The sequence below is a fragment of the Sus scrofa genome, chromosome X (genome assembly GCF_054392235.1).
Source record: "Sus scrofa isolate SSC_HxYL_T2T_F1_AM1 chromosome X, Sscrofa_HxYL_maternal_Yorkshire_Landrace_v2.0, whole genome shotgun sequence".
NCBI classification, from domain to species: Eukaryota; Metazoa; Chordata; class Mammalia; order Artiodactyla; family Suidae; genus Sus; species Sus scrofa.
In genome coordinates this window covers 38,570,004-38,586,530 of record NC_139401.1, presented here as the reverse complement: position 1 = coordinate 38,586,530, position 16,527 = coordinate 38,570,004, and the positions used below count along the sequence as shown (strand labels likewise).

Sequence of the window (16,527 nt, the reverse complement as noted above, 5' to 3'; positions counted from 1 at the left end):
CTCTCCTCTGGAAGCCTTCCCTTACTCCAAGTCTCAGCTGCTTGCACCTCCTGGGCTTCCCTGGCACACGCTTATGGCCTCTCTTCTCACTCATTGCTCTTCCCCACTAGACTGTTAAGGTCCTTGAAGGCAGGGGCCAGGCTTTATCAGTAATGATATCTGTGCCAGGCAGATGGTGCTACTAAATAAATGATTACTGCGTGCATGAATGAATGAATGAATGAAACATGAATGCAAATATCAGTTAGGTTTCCTCAATTAGAAACAACAGAAGTCAACGCTGACAGAAGGGGGAATTCACCTGAAGGATGCTCTGTATCCCACACGCTGGAGCTGAGCAACAGACTGTGGGGGGGGAGGGGAGAAATGTGCATTGATCTGTGGACTTGAGCAGTGGAGCATAGTTGAGAGTTTCTCAAAGTCACCACCACTGGACAAATTCAACTAATAAGGTTGTTACACATTGAAAGCACAGCCAGTAAGGTCATGACCCATTGAAATCATGGCTGCCATGCAGTTTTCTATGTTTCCCCTCAAAAGCACCCTGCCAAGCAGAGCAGACACAAGGGATCAGTGGAAAGATGGCCTGGATTCTAGAAGCTGAGAACTTGGGTCTCTGCTCCCCACTCTCCAAGTTGGTCGGACATAGGCATTGAGCTCTAACTTAAGGGCCCACTGAGGTCAGCACTGCTTGGTTTCAGTGTCGAAGCCTCAAAGTATCGCTCGCTGCTTTGAGCCCTCGGCTCCTCATTTTACATGGGGCCTGCTAGTGAGAGCTCCGGGCATCTCATGTTTGTGGGGAAAGGCTGTCCTCACACTTGCAGGACCCTCCCAGGCCTCCGTCCTCACTGAGAAGCACCGCCTCGACCATTTTCCCCTTTTCTGAGACGAGGAGGAACCTGTTTCACGGTGAACCGGCCGCCCCGTGCCCTCCTTTCATCTCCGTTTTATCTACCGGAAGCGGAAGCTGTCTTAAATCGCCAAATGCCTGGTTTCTGCTCTCCCGGACATTCCCTTCACAGCCTCTGTGGGGTCCCTGCTACTCTCTCAGTTGTTCAAGGGATGGTGTGGGAAGGTGACAGATAATGTATCTGCATAAGGGACACCTTATCTGAGGCAGTGGCAGGTTCAACTGACACCTGAGAAACCCCAGGTGGTTCCTGCTGGCCCCCCCAAAGACGAAAGTTCCTGTTCTTTGCCCCTTCACCTTCAGCAGGCTGTGCTCTTTGAGATTTTCTTACAGTCACTCCTTTGTGAAATCTCGCTGCCAAAGGGCTTGAGACCAAAGTCCAGGGCCAAAGGCGCCGCAACCACCCCAGCCACTGAGAACAGCCACCTTTTGTATAACGAACACTGATGAGGTGCTGGATTGAGTTCTCGCACCTTCCAAAACAAGGGTAACCTATTTCTGTCACCCTGAGGAGTTCAACGTTTAACAGGGGAGAACGCTCTACTCACGCTCCCACAGGAGAACGCCAAAGTGGCTGCAATTACAGCCCTGGAGTAGGGGTCTCCCGGTGGTGCTTCTGTCAAAAGCAACACGAGTCATCACCCCAGAGCCTGCCTGCCCTGAAGCCTGCTTGGCCTGAGGTTCTGGACCCCTCATCGCCCTCTGCAGCCACCCAGCCTCTGCTGAGACTGTCTTAACCAGAGCCGCCTGCGGTGTTTCACACATGGATACTCAGCCTTTCTGTCTCTGGAATGTGCTTTTGCCTCTTGGGGCTCCAGAGGGCATGCATCTGAAATCCATAAATATTGTAAGACTCCACCTCCATGTACTCCTGCAGCTGGGGGCTCGTCCCAGAGCAGGCCCAGATGGTTTCGGCATAAGGCTGCTCGCTTGCTATTCAAAAACCTGACCTGAAACTGACAGCTAACAAAGACAGTAGATCTCACTGCTGCTCAGGGCCCACACCTCATCCAGCTGCTCCCCCCACCCCCCCTTTGCAGCCTTGCTGGCCTCTGACGCAGCTGCCCCCCCAGCCCCTGGCCTATTTCTTGCTTCTTGGTCCGAGTTCACCACCAGAATACTCAAACGTGGCTGTGTCTCTTCCTACCCTACACTGCCTGGGATCCCCTGGCATCTGGCTTCAGCTTTCGACTTGAGTTGCAGCAGCCTTCCCCAAACCACATCCCATGGCTCTCTCCACAAACAGTTACGTGCTATTGAGCGCCCCAACTTAAGAGTTCTCCTTTTGGGTGTCTCTGGTGATCCACTGATGACCATGATTGTCGTCTTCATGGTCATTATCACTTTAAATGACAATGCATTATATTCGAAGAGCATCTAACCGCCTTTAAAACACTTTCACATGTATTTGCTCCTCATGCCAACCTCATCATGTATGTAAGCCAGCGGTATCATTTCCATTTTGTAGATGGAACTGGGTGTCCAACAGAGTAAGTGACTGGGTCAGGGCCACATGAGAGCTGAAGCTAACTTCAAATTCAGATCTTCTCACTCCTGGTCAATGTGATGTCTGAGAAAGAGCACAGGCTTGGTAACAGAAAGGTTTGGGTTTGAATCTTAACTGGGATTGGAATTTGGTCAGTTTTTTAACCTCTCCTACTATGTGTTCCCATTTGAAAAAAAAAAAAAAAAAAAAAACAAGGCTCAATGTGTGCCTGTGGGGGATGTGAGAGCCAGTGTGGGAAGGCATGAGGTCCATTAAAACACCCTTGGAAACCCTTGGCCCCTGTCCCCCTTGATCAGCTGCCCCTTACAGCCACCACTGGACTCAATGCGTACATATTGTATAACGAACCCATCAGTGTTCCACTCTGATTTGGAGATGTTTTGCTAGCCCTGAGGAGAAACCCTAAACTCCAAGCCCTTCCGCAGATGCTACTGGGTTTAGCTAAAGACTGAATTGCTCCTGGCAAGGAACACAAATTCCCTGTACCCTCGAAGACACATGCACATCTCAAGTGCTTACAGGATGTAAAAATGCCGTATTACACATCTGATAACAAGTAAGACTTCCTTTCTTTCCTTCTGCATGAGTTTAACCTGATTCCAAGCTATTAAAATTCATTTGGCGAAATGCCTCCCCAGATGGATCTTGGCCGCTTCACCTTTCACAGACGTGGCTGACCTTCCATTAGGTGCAGTAAAGTGGAAGAGGCAGCAGGCTGCCAAGGGGAGGAAGCTCTGTCTTTAAGCCCTGTGCTTCTAAAGCCCACCATACAGAGCCTCGAAGCCTCCGACATATTGGGGAGCAGCTTAGGATGGGAATAGATGGGTCAGGCAGGGGCCACAAGTGTCCCAATGCCTGGAAGGAAACTCTGCCACCTTGCTTGAGGCAGGGCTAAGCAGCACCCTCTGTTTGGGACTCCTGCTTTTCCTTCAGGCAACTCCAGAGACCTGAAACCCCGTTGCCCTGGCGGATGAAAATCAGCTCTGGAATGGGAAAGTACTTGGAGTCACTGGGGAATGAATATAATCTCCAAAACACATTTACTGCTCACATTCAAATGAAGATTAAATGATTCCTTTAATACTCATCAACTCTATTAAACTTCATAGAAGCAAAACCTTTTGAAATAAATTAGCCAGATCCTTGCTGGAAACAACAGGCTTTTGAGGCTGCATTCTCCTTCGCCATCACCCATCCTCCTGACAGCTCCGGGGAGGGGCCTGATGGGGAGGAGGAGGGAGTGCGCAAGCCGCACCACCACAGCAACTGGGCCCATCCCATGGGCCTGGCATGGTGCAAAGCACTGCGAATGTACCATGTCATTTCATTTCCCCAACAACTCCGGAAGGTAGTTACTATGATTATTATCAATGTATAAGGAAGAACACGAAGGGTCAGATACACAGAAAATGGTAGACTGGGGTTTCAAACCTGTTTGATTCCTAAAACCTGGTACTGCTCTTCTGTTTGAATCTGAGGGGCAGCAGGTCCATCCTCCCATGCCACCATGTCGCAGTGCACAACTTGAAGGAGTCCAAGTATTCTAAACTCAAAGCTGAATTCCAGACTATTCTGAAGGTATATTTGTCAGGGTAGGAAGATGGACATATTTTACTTAATTTATGAGCTTAATTATACCTTGTAACTGGTAGACAAAGAGTATGCCGACCTCCATTTGCACTTGTGCTCTGATTTTTGCACATGTTAGGGGTAGGCCTGGGCCTGGGCATGGTGCTTCTGAGCCTCAGCAAAGAAGCCCTGAATCCAGTCGACCTCAGTCTAGAGGGAATCTGCCCCAAAGGGATGGTTAAGGAAAGCTGATTCTCCTACAGAGTTACCCTTCCCCCCAAAAAAGTATCCCAAGTACAAGCTGATGAATGCTCATTGCAGAGAAAGTGAAAATACAGAGGGACATAAAGAAGGAAAGGAAACATTCATAATTCTGCTACCACAATAGCGGCAGGTTTTTTTTTTTTAATTGCTTATTTTTATGAATATATAGATGGCTACAGAGTAACATAATGAACTATATCTGTATCTTGGTCATCTAAACCTTTTCAGGAAGAGAATTTTCAAAATTTTCATTCAGTGAGCAATGTGATTGCTGGAAAAATCACATAATATTATTAATATCACCATTATATGGTATCTTATTAGATTAGCAATAATCTAGTCGTATTGTGGAAAATCCTTCAAGACTATTAGCAAGAAATAATTTCTTTCTGTGGCTTCTGAACAAAATCAATTGAATCATGACCCATCAAAATTATACAGGCTAGAACTGTAGGAGAGAGAAGAGTGTAGGAAGATGTCAACTGTTTAATCCCCAATCCCCAGACAGCTCATGGCTTCCACTGGCCGTGGGTGGACAAGGGATGCAAATGGAGCAAAGAAAAGGAGGTAGAGCCAGGCTGTGTTCATTCCTTTCCTCACTCATGAACCCAGCCAGCATTTATTAAGTGCCTGCTGGACGTCACACAGCACTATGCCCTGAGGAGCTCACAGCACAAGAATGGACACTTGTTATTTTTGCAACCCAGCATCAATAGATCCCTCATTTGTAGTAAAAACTACTCCTCTGCTGCTGCTCCCAGCTTACAAGGTTCAAGAAATTCATCTCTACTTCCAGACTCTATGAGTGGGACATGCGACCTCTTTTAAACTAATTAGAGAATTCAAGCCTCCATACCACTGTGATTACTTAGATACAGGCATATGATACAAGCCAGGCCAATCAGGATCAAGAAGATTCATGTCTCAAATTTTTCCTCTAGCTTCAGAGAAAAGGAGTTTCTTTCTCCTCTTGGCATGAGGAGATTATTTAAGATTAATGGTTCCTGAGGAACAACATACAAAGCGAGAGAGCAGAGGACACCTGAGAATGACGCTCACTCAGATCCTGGAGTAACTGTAGGGCAGCTGAATTAAGCTGCAACTGAAGGCGAATTTTCCAGTGGCACACACCAATAAATTCTCATTTGGGTTTAAGCCAGTTTTTGTTTGTTTGTTTGTTTGTTTGTTTGTTTTTAGATGCATGCCATCAAAACATCCTGATACAAAAATAAGAGCAAAGGGTTATAATATAAGGCGATCTGTCCTGTAACAGAGGGACTGGTTATGGTGAGACTTCAGTGCTCTGACAGAAGAGACTATCTCTTGGAGGAACTGGGGAATTCCAGGGGGGGACGTGACATTGAGGTGGGTGTTAGTGGATGAGCAGGAAGTGATCAAGGGGAGGGATAGACAAAGGCTTTTAAATATAAGACCTGGAAGACACCGATGGTTTTGGTGCTGGTGAGGGAGTTGGGATCTTTTCTTAAGCAAGATTGGAAAACCCTTTCCTGATGTAAAACCCGGGACTTCCCAAAGAAAGAGCCAATCCCTGGCTTGTCATCAGAAAGTGCTCCTGAAGCCGTATAAACCCAGAGTTGGATCACTCAACACCGAAGTGAGCCCCTTCCCCTTCCCCTCCACCTGCTGCCCCTTACCTGAGCCTGGAGCCTCTGGGGATTTGGGACCCAGGTACAAGGTGAGTGGCCACTTGCCTCATTCAGGTCTTCTCCTTACGATTTGCTGCATTCACCTCTTGCCCTGTTGACAGTTTCAACAAAACCTGTGCCCAAAAGACATTTGACTCAGCCTGTGAACTCTGCAGAGGGTTCAAAATAACCATTATTTCACTCACACTTTCAGGGACTTTTGTTTCTGGACTATAAACTCTTACCTCCTTTTTATGGATTGCCTGCATTGTCCTGGCTTCAGGCTTTTTTTAAGGTAGCGGAAGCCCAGGGATTTCTTTCTGTTTTTATCTATTAAGACTTATGGGAGTTCCCGTTGTGGAGCAGCAGAAATGAATCCAACTAGTATCCATGAAGATGCGGGTTCAATCCCTGGCCTCACTCAGTGGGTTAAGGATCCAGCATTGCTGTGACCTGTGGTGTAGGTCACATGTAGATGGAGCTCGGATCTGGCATTGCTGTGGCTGTGGTGTAGGCCGGCAACTGCAGCTCCGATTCGATCCCTAGCCTGGGAACCTTCATATGCTGCACGTGCAGCCCTAAAAAGAAAAAAAAAAAAAAAAGACTTATGAAGGGGCATGCAACCAATGGGTCCAAGTCCCAGGATGCTGCAAGGGCTCTGGCTCCCCAGTTAGAGACCCAAGCCCAGTGCACTTTCCACGTGAGTCTGCTTGACAGTTTGCCAACTCTGCTCCTGTGGAGTTCATAGAAGACTTTGTTAGGGGTAATGGCACAGGCGCTCACAACTATGACCACTTGGCAGAATTCACACGTTCATGGAAGCACACCATGGACTTAGTGCTGGAAAGTCTCTGTCTGGAGATTGTCTAGTTTAACCCTCCAGCAAACATAAGGGCCCAAGGCTCAGGGTGGGGAAGTGATTCACCAGATCAGCTATGGAGAATGAGGACGGAAGTCCAAGTTTGTTGGCTTCCAGGATTTTTCTAACATCTTGAGTTTCTTTGCCAGCATAAAGATTTTTTTTAAAGAATAAGAGAAAGCAAACGAGCAAGCAAACAACAACAATGGCACCCAGGTGGCACCTATTCTGCATGTTTTCCAATATTTTTTTGGTAGATTCAAGTTCATGCAATGAGCTAGTTTAGCAACTCTGCCCTAGCAACAGTCTCTCTCTCTCAGACCTTTCACCAAAGATCTTCCTAAAGCCAGTGTGACAAGCTCTGTTAGAGGATACATAGCTGAGACTGGGATGCTTATGACGAATGCAATCAGGTGACATCCTCCCTCTTCGCCACTATATATACAGCCATTGTTTTCATGGAAGCTAAGAAATGTCCTGGGTTAAAAAAAATCTTAGGGTTTGGACACATGGACATACATGATATTCATCTAGAAGGTCTCTGGCAGAAGCATGATGTCATGGAGGGCCACAGAGTCCCTGAGAGGGAATTCCCCAGAAGAAAAGAAGTCCATTCAATTAGAGGAACCATGCCTCTAAGGCAAATGGTGGCTTCTGGGTACCATGTGATGGCAAGCGTGGTAGGAGCTGCCACCCTGTGGATGTGAGTGCCCCCCAATCCCTATAACTCAACTTACAGCACTGTGTAGCTCAAGCGACCTGGCTTTGGGAGCCTCAGCCCCACTGATTATAACACTCCTCACTTTGCAAGACCCCTGACAGCATCTCTGATTCACCGTATCAGGGCTCGGTGAAGTTCAGGCATCACCAGCACCTGCACAGCCTCTTAGGCATGCGGTGCGGGGCCCAGCATGGAGCGGCTCTGTTGCAGAAGTGGGGGTGGCCAGAGAGAGTGAAGTCTGGCTTGGCTTAAAAACAGACTCTTTGGCACCACGTTTCTTCTCTAATCCTCTCAGGAATAAATAAGTAATTGAATGTGTAAATAATAAAGCATAAGTTACTAAATTTACTTTCTTTGCCAAATGTTCTTTTATGCCTACCTTGGGTCTGCAGCCTTCTTTATGAATGTAGATTTCTATTGGTAGTTTTTATACCTCCAAAGTGTAGCAAAGAAAGCACAAGATAAGGAGTTCAAAGCTAGGGTCTGAATACCAGCACTGTTATTAATTAACCACATGACCTTAGGTTAGTCACTAATCCCAGCAATTCTTAGCAGAGGTGCCTAGAACATTCTAGGGTGTCATAATCACTGAGAGGTGTGCCTCAAGTAATTAGTTCACAATAATAGCCAAGTACTGAAGTTTGAAAGCAATTTAAGATACATAAATTAGAGTGAATTTAAAGCAATGCCAGTACTTACATCACTCTAATTTTCCTGTATTCTGAAGTATTTTCTCAAAGAGAGAAAGTGTTGGGGAAATTATAGCCAACATCATGGGAACTAAGCATGACCCATCCTTTGCCTCTCAAACTATTATGAGGGGATGTGCAGAGGTGCTCGAAGCCATGTCATAGACATGGCCATTCAACGTATCGAAAACGTCCTTTTAAAATATATATATTAAAACAAAAACACTGATGCCTTTTTGAAAGGATTATTAAATATGTGTGAATTTTCAAGATCACCCATAGACTTGAGGCTCCTTGGGGCTATGGAGCCAAGGACTCAGGGATATACAACCTTTCTCCTCGGCTGACAGGGACTCTGAGGTGGAAAAGTTTGTGAAACTGTTAAACCCTGTGCCTCAGCCAAAGCAGTTACTGCTCTGTCAGTATTCACTAGAATGATTACAGATTTTTACAGTGCCCACGAGGTGTGATTCTACAATTGCTTCCATTCCCTATTTCATACAATAATATATTTTTAATAACAAACTGTAAGTAAAGACAAAAGAACAAAAGGTGGTGCATGGGCTTCTATACTGCACATGAGAGAAGAGGATCTTAGGAACATTTCTGTCTACGATACAACGGCTAACTTCCAAATAAAAAGGCATGACAAAGCGATAACATGAGTGAAACTGTTAAATGCTCTTCATGTTTATAAGATGTTAATTCTCCGAGTTCCCAGTGTGACTCAGCGGAAATGAATCTGACTAGCATCCATGAGGACGCAGGTTCAATCCCTGGCCTTGCTCAGTGGGTTAAGGATCTGGTGTTGCCATGAGCTGTGGTGTAGGTTGCAGATGCAGCTTGGATCTCAGTGTTGCTGTAGCCTGGGAACCTCCATATGATATGCGGTGGGTGTGGCCCTAAAAAGACAAAATAAACAAACAAATAAAAAACTCTATAAACTCTGTCTTTTGTGTTATCAACAATAATATAAGATTTATTTCTATTTTCCTCCAATTTGCATGTTTACTACTTTATTAAATTTAGGTATTGAATGGAAATCTGGAAAAATTCAAGCCTTATTTTTTTTTCAAAAATAAGTTCCATTGAGAGTTTCTGTTGTGGCGTAGCAGAAACGAATCCGACTAGCATCCATGAGGATGCAGGTTCGATCCCTGACCTTGCTCAGTGGGTCAGGGATCTGGCATTGCCATGAGCTGTGGTGTAGGTTGCAGACGTGGCTCAGATCTGGCACTGCTGTGGTTGTGATGTAGGCCGGCAGCTATAACTCTGATTCGACCCAAACTTCCATATGCCGTGGGTGTGGCCCTAAAAAAAAAAAAAAAAAAAAAAAAGTTCCTTTGAAGAGAATTTGATCGACAATATGTTTTCTTCATGTGGGACTCAGGGGGCACAAAACCACATTAATCATAATCCTTAGTTCAAGATAGACTCTGGCAGGTTTTATTTTTGGAAGATGGCTAAAATAATAACTCCCTCTCACACACTCTCCAACAATGTGACCTGGACACCTCTCCCACAGAGAAAAGGGGGTCTCTGTCCCCACCCCTTGAAACTAAATGGGACCTGTGATTTGCTTCTGACCAATAGAATGTGTCTAAGTCAGTAATGGTGATGCAGCTGCTGCCTTGCTTTTTGCTCAGGCTGGAGGAGCCATGCTGTAAGGAAGCCCAAACGAGCCAGTGGGGCAAGACCACACGGAGAAGTCCTGAGATCATACGGAGAGAGAGAGAGACCTCAGCTGTTTCAGCCTTAATCACTATCAGATTTCAATCACATGACTCACCTCTAAGAACCATGGAGGTAAATGGCTGTTGTATCAAACGACTAAGTTTTGGAGTAATTTGTTAAATAGTTTTAATGGAACATGTCATCACTGGTTCATGAATGGTTCTGTGGATGGCTTGACTGATTCAGAATAATAGAGTTATCTTATGAGCCCTTTTTTTCTCATAAAATTTTGATGTTTTTAAATACTTGGTTTCATTATTCACACATTTATAAAATCGTTATGAATATAATGTCTACCTCTGCCTCAATTCCCCCCTCCAAAAGTTTGTAGTACTACTATTTACCCTAGAAGTATGAATTTCTTCTAAATTTGATATGCCCATGTGCATGCATTATGCATGTACACTACTTGTCCTTGCATCCCCGTGGCCAAAAGGTTAGGAACTCCCAGCTCAATCCCTCTGAGCTTCAGTTTCCCACATGTAAGATGGCAGAATAATACCAACCCTATCTGTCTCATAGGGTTGCCGTGAGCACCTACTTAGAAAATGCTGAAGAAAATATTCATAAGTAGTAAGGATTTATTATCATAAAGTTGTATTATTTTTACAGTTTCATTACGTATACTTCCTTGTCCCGTCTCCTTCCTCACCTGAGAACCACAGGTACCATCCTCTTTCCACTCTGTGAACCTGGAAACTTGCTCTGGAAATGACCCATTGTTTATGTGACAGAGGTTTGTATGTTTCTTAAGGGTAGGACCCGAACCTTCTGTTCCTTTTATTTCCTTCACAGTAGTAATGTATTAACACTTGGTGTTTAATAATTTTTTTTCCCATCCAGATGTACCCGAATCCAGCCTGGCATTCATTCCCACACAAACTGTAAAACAAATAAGATCAGGGGTAGGGCATGCCTAGCTTGGATCCCCTTCTAGGATGGGTCATTACTGAAAGACCAAGAGGGTCTCATTAGGAGGTGGTTTTGCCCTCAAGGCAGCCCCATGGCATGGCCCCTGAGGACAGATTTAGAAAGATTCTGCAGTGCCAGTCCCTGAGATTTCTAGAACTAACATCCAGATGTCCGTCTGCGGCACAGACACTGAGAGGGTTGTTTTTGATGAGGTGATGTTCCTAGTTTCTATTCGCAGCTTGAGTGTGTCCCTGTTGCCTTTGGGAATTAAAGCTGGGGTCTTGGGTGTGGAAATCTCCAAAGAGTCGGCAACATAATTCTCAGTCCTCAAATCTCACATTCAGCTCAGTCCCTAATTGCCCACAGAACTTCTGTTTACCATGCGAGGATAAGGGACCACATGAGCCTTTTTTACCTATAGGCTGAGACCTCCTTGCAGAAGGCTGGCAATCTCGCCTTGGGGGATATTTCACAGCTCATTATTTTTTCTCTTTAGATACGGTAGCCTCACTTCTGCTCATTAGGCTCCTTTCACTACATCATTGCCTGTCTTTAATGTGAATGGTCTATTAAATAGCCCTTACCTGGCAAAGCCCCCCAGTGTCCCAAATGCAGCTCTGTGCTCCCGCTTTCATGACTCAGTTTGGACATTGCTTTAATAAGAGTGGCACCGGCAGCAGCATCTCCTTGTGCCATGGCACCCCTCTGCAGCAAGGGGGGTATCACAGAACTCAGAGGACATGCCACTTAGTGCTCAGAGGTTCCTGAAGGCTTTCACAGAAACGGAATGAGGTTCACCAGAGGAAAGGCTCTGAGGAGAAATATTGGCATCCCATTTATTCAGCGCTACCAAATATCAAAAGGCAATTGATTAAATATTGATCTGACAACTGCTTGAAAAGGAGCAGGTGCTTCTCACAATCTGGCAAGAAAACAGGGTCAGGAACACTAAATGTGGGTACTGCAAAAGCATGTTTGCAAAATCTCCGTGTCTTCTTGCCATGATTAAAAGGCTTGTTAGTCATGGGTGAAATCCTATAGAGGGTATGTGCTTGAGTGTCAGCTCATATTAAGCTGCATGAAATTCATGTTTCCTCTTCAGTCAGAATCCCACAAACTGACCTGACCTGACCAATGCAGCTCTTTTTGTGGTCAGATCACCTTCTTTGGACTTGTTCTGGAAGCTCAGTCCCTGAATCAAGACAGATCTTAAAAGGCTAATGTTCTAGTCTCTGTTTGTTTGCAAGTACAGAAATGCACTGAGCTAGCTCAAGTAAGAACTGGTAGATTGAAACACTAACATGCATGCATGTAGATGCATGTGCATGTGCATAAAACATATACATACATGTACATATCACTGGCATCAAGCTGAGGAGTCTTCAGACAACAACCTTCCTGCCCTTCCTCCCGCTCCTTATCCTTCCCTCCTTCCTCCCTTTCGAGGCTATCATGGGCTCTCATTTTTGCCTTTCTCTGCCCATATATGGGTTTTTTTTCTATTTCCCCAGAGGCCAGAATCCTCTTAGCTCACCTGGAACTGGTTTGGCTTTGGCTTTGGCTTGTCCTGGCACTGACTCCCGCCCCCACCCCCATCAATGGCATGTTAACCACTGCTGTAGGCTAGATGCCAGGCATGAAATGGTTGTCACTGCCCTCATACATGCAACATTGGTCATAGCTATTCAAACTGTCATCGCTTCAATTGAGATCTGTGCACTGCTGATGCTATACATGCTAAATTGAATTGTTGTTTAAAATGTCTTCAGAAAGATTATACTATGATTTAGCATTGAAATGAAAAGATATCGTGTACACAGAAAGGCGTGTAAACAGAGCAATGGGGCATAAATTTGATATTAGTGAAGCAAATATTCATCATTGGAGGAATGACAGCAATTTCATATTTTTTGAAAAGTAACAACCAAGTATTTACAAGACCTAGGAAAGGAAGACATCTACAAGTAGATGAAGCTGTGTTACATTTTGCTTCTGAGATACAGGCAAAAGGATTGCCTAGCTCATGTAGAACAATGCAAATGAAAGCAGGAGAAATTGCCAAATCCTTCAGAACAGACAAAAGACACAAAGCTATGAGAGGCTGATATGACCAATTCATGTCACAAGTAGGACCGCTCTTGAGACTGAATATCCGTTTATCAAAACTGCTCAACTTCTAGCAACATTTGTTTCAATCGAGGGAAAAATAATACTATTAATTTGATCAAATGGAAAAGCACCAGAATCAAAACTTGCCAAGTGGGTTTCTGCATTTTGGAAGAAAATCCTGAGTGCAAGAGTAGACTACTTAAGAAATTCCACATCACTGAAGTTTTGGGGGGCAAAGAGAAAGACCTGTGGAAAACCACAGACATAAGCAATTCTAAGTTGAAAAGCAGTTCAAAAGCGTTAGACCCAAGGCAAAGAAGTTTGAGAAATTTATTTTACTTACATTTTCCTTTTCTTGTATACTTAGTATATTTTAAAGGCCCTTTTAATGTGTGAAAATTAGAAGTCTATGTAATTTAGGGAGTTCTCGTCGTGGCTCAGTGGTTAACGAATCCGACTAGGAACCATGAGGTTGTGGGTTCGATCCCTGGCCTTGCTCAGCGGGTTAAGGATCCAGTGTTGTCGTGAGCTGTGGTGTGGATCTCAGACATGGCTTGGATCCTGCATTGCTCTGGCTCTGGCATAGGCCAGCGGCTACATCTCCGATTAGACCCCTAGACTGGGAACCTCCATATGCCACAGGAACAGCCCTAGAAAAGGCAGAAAGACAAAAAAAAAAAAAAAAAAGTCTATGTGATTTAGTAGATTCCCCTATGCTACATAGTAGGTCCTTGTTACCTATTTTCTATATAGTAGTGTGTATATGTCAATCCCAAACCCCTGTGTAATAACCCATATGAGAAAAGAATCTGAAAAGGAATGGATGTATATATATATATATATATATATATATATATATATATATATATATGTAAAACTGATTTACTTTGCTGTACACCTGAAACTAACACAAGTTTGTAAGTCAACTATACTCCAATAAAATTTATTTTAAAAGTCTATGTGATTTTTAAGAAAACATTATAATATTTTAATTGGCGGCATTTCTGTCTTTCTTAGTGGCATATAAAATCATGATCTGTCTTACAAATGATGCCATCTTAGATGCAAGGAAAAGAGATAGGAAGACTGTTACAAGTCCTCTGTCTTGGAACAATGAGTCCAGGTCCTATCACTTTCTCTTATCAGTGATGGTGGGAATCTTCAGCCTTTTTTTATAAGAATAATGATACATGGAAAAAAGACAAATTTTCCACATTTGCCCTTGTCATTTGGGGCAAAGGACAGACTGGGGGGTGTTGGGACTGGCATAGGCACACTGAGGTATATGGAATGACTGGCCAATGAGGACCTACTATGTAGCATGGGGACTCTACCCAATATTCTGTGATAATCTGTGTGGGAAAAGAATCTGAAAAAGAGCGGATGTGTGTCTATGCATAACTGAATCACTTTGTTGTACAGCAGAAATGATCACAACCTTGTATATCAACTCTACTTCAATAAAACTTTTTTAAAAAGAGATATGATTCTTTTTTAATTAAAGTAAAAAACACATTTATTAATGGGCAAAGAGATGATTCTAACGGCTTGTATATAATCAAAGAGCCAATGTTATCAACAGACTTCTCCACCTCCCTCTCACAGCTCTTTTGTTAGTTCAAGATTTTTGTGTCCTTCTATCACTGCACATTTTCATCTACAGACCTTCAAAGCTCCTAAAATTTAGCATGTTCCAACCCCTCTTTATCATCACTCCCATACCCTCCCCATGAATCTGCTCTACCTTTGTGTTTCCAATGACAACACTCTAGCCACCCAATTATAAAATGCACAGGCTGGTGAGCTGTCCTTGACCCCTGCCTTTCCTCACACTCTTCAGCCTCTCCATCACCAAGCTCAGTCATGTCTGCCTCCTAAGCATCTCTCCCACGTATCTCGCCCTCTCCAACTCCCCTGACGACTGCCAGAATCCATATCCTCATCATTTCCTCTATCTAGCCCCAAGTTCCTGCAATGTGGAGTGAGATTCCTAAAATCCAAATCCAATCATGCTAGTCCTCTGCTTAAAATGTCTAAATTACTCCCTACCACTTTCAGGAAAGAATTCACACTCAAGAACAGAGTGTACCAGGCCCTTCATGATGTGATCCCTGCCCACCTCTCTAATGTCATCTCTCACCCCTCCCCTTAGATCTCCTGTGCCTCCTCTCTGGTTACTAACAGACACAGCAGTTCCTGCTCCTCTTTGTACAGTTTTTCTCTTTGACAGGCATGTACTTCCATCTCTTCATTCACCTGGAAAAATTATACGTGGCCTGTAAGGTTCATCTTGGGAAGATTTTACCTAAGATTGCAATTTCTGATTTCTAGGTACTTAGAAAAGACCATGGTTTTGTCATTACACTTGAAGGCATCATGCAAAATTGCTTCTTAAGTTGCCTCTCCCCCAACTAAATGTGGGATTCGTAAAAGGTAGGGATCTCATTCATCTACATAAATATAGGGCCTATCACAGTACATGACACATAATAAACCACCCAATAAATGTTTGTTGAATGAATGATTATCTTTTCAAGTTTCATATAGTCAAAATGGTAAGATCAAAAGCTACAAGGATGTGTTTTTATCTTGGGGATGCAAGGATAGTTAGGGGTTCCATAGCCAGCACCAAAACCCAGGGCTAAACCAAGTAGGTAGAGCAACCTAGAACCACTTCTGGATGGTTATGTGAAGATCTGGTGCTGGCAGGTGAACAAAAAAGGTTGAAGTAAGGAAGATTTGATGCCTTAACCACCACAAGAGTCTGTAGGTGGAATGTAATTGTATCATTGACGTATCCCTCTGCATTTATTTATTTATACTCCTCATCAAGCCAGGAAAGGCTGGAGGTAGTTTGTATAAACACATTTGATATAATAAGTTAATCTAAGCAGATGTAGAAATCAAATCATGGGAAAATAAAGGCAAGGAAATGAAATAAAGTCAAGATAATATCTATTTCTTTTCCAAAAGAGCAACAGGGACGATAGATCAAATATTATAAGATAAAATTAAAGACACTCAACTAAGTCCTAAAATAATAAAAAATATCTCTGAGAAACATAAATAAAGCAGAAACTCAAAGCAGTAATTGGACAAAGCTATGGGCCTAGTTGGTAATAGACCAGAACAGATTTAAGTTGGGGAGAGAGGGGTGAGGCTCAGTGACTATGGGTTAAACTGGCAGTAAGAGTGCCTAATAGCTAGGACCTGGTTGAAGTAAGGAAGATTTGCCTTTGTGACTGAACTGGTGATATCTCAATGTCATCATGAGATGAGAGCTTTGAGCCACTGGTATAAGATCTGGGGCTCTAGTGGGTCAGGTAGAGGCAACTCCAAAACTGCTAGACTGGGAGAAGTGACCGCATAAAGAGAATGAGAAAAAATAACACTGAGTCCCATTCAAGATAAGCCTGAAAACACAAATCCCAAATACATGAAGAAAAAGAATATTAGGAAAGACAGTTGACAAAATCAATAAGGGAATAAATTTATTCCAGATAAAATGAAACTAACACAGTAATATAAAAATAACTTTAATATCAGTGTATTGGTATATATTAGATCTCCAAAGAGATAAAAGAAAGAATAATATTAGAGAGAAAGA

At 43.6% G+C, this 16,527-nt stretch overlaps 1 long non-coding RNA gene across 9 annotated transcripts in view; it reads right to left on the bottom strand.

The window, feature by feature from the left end:
* The window catches only part of LOC106506943 (uncharacterized), a 525,822-nt gene that overhangs the window by 360,019 nt on the left and 149,276 nt on the right, over positions 1-16,527 (bottom strand). For 8 of the 9 annotated variants that reach the window (XR_014835278.1, XR_014835283.1, XR_014835279.1 and 5 more), the window contains one exon: positions 5,906-6,030. This is a non-coding gene — a long non-coding RNA (uncharacterized LOC106506943). The remainder of the gene's footprint in view (positions 1-5,905; positions 6,031-16,527) is intronic. The other variant, XR_014835282.1, reaches the window with a different exon arrangement.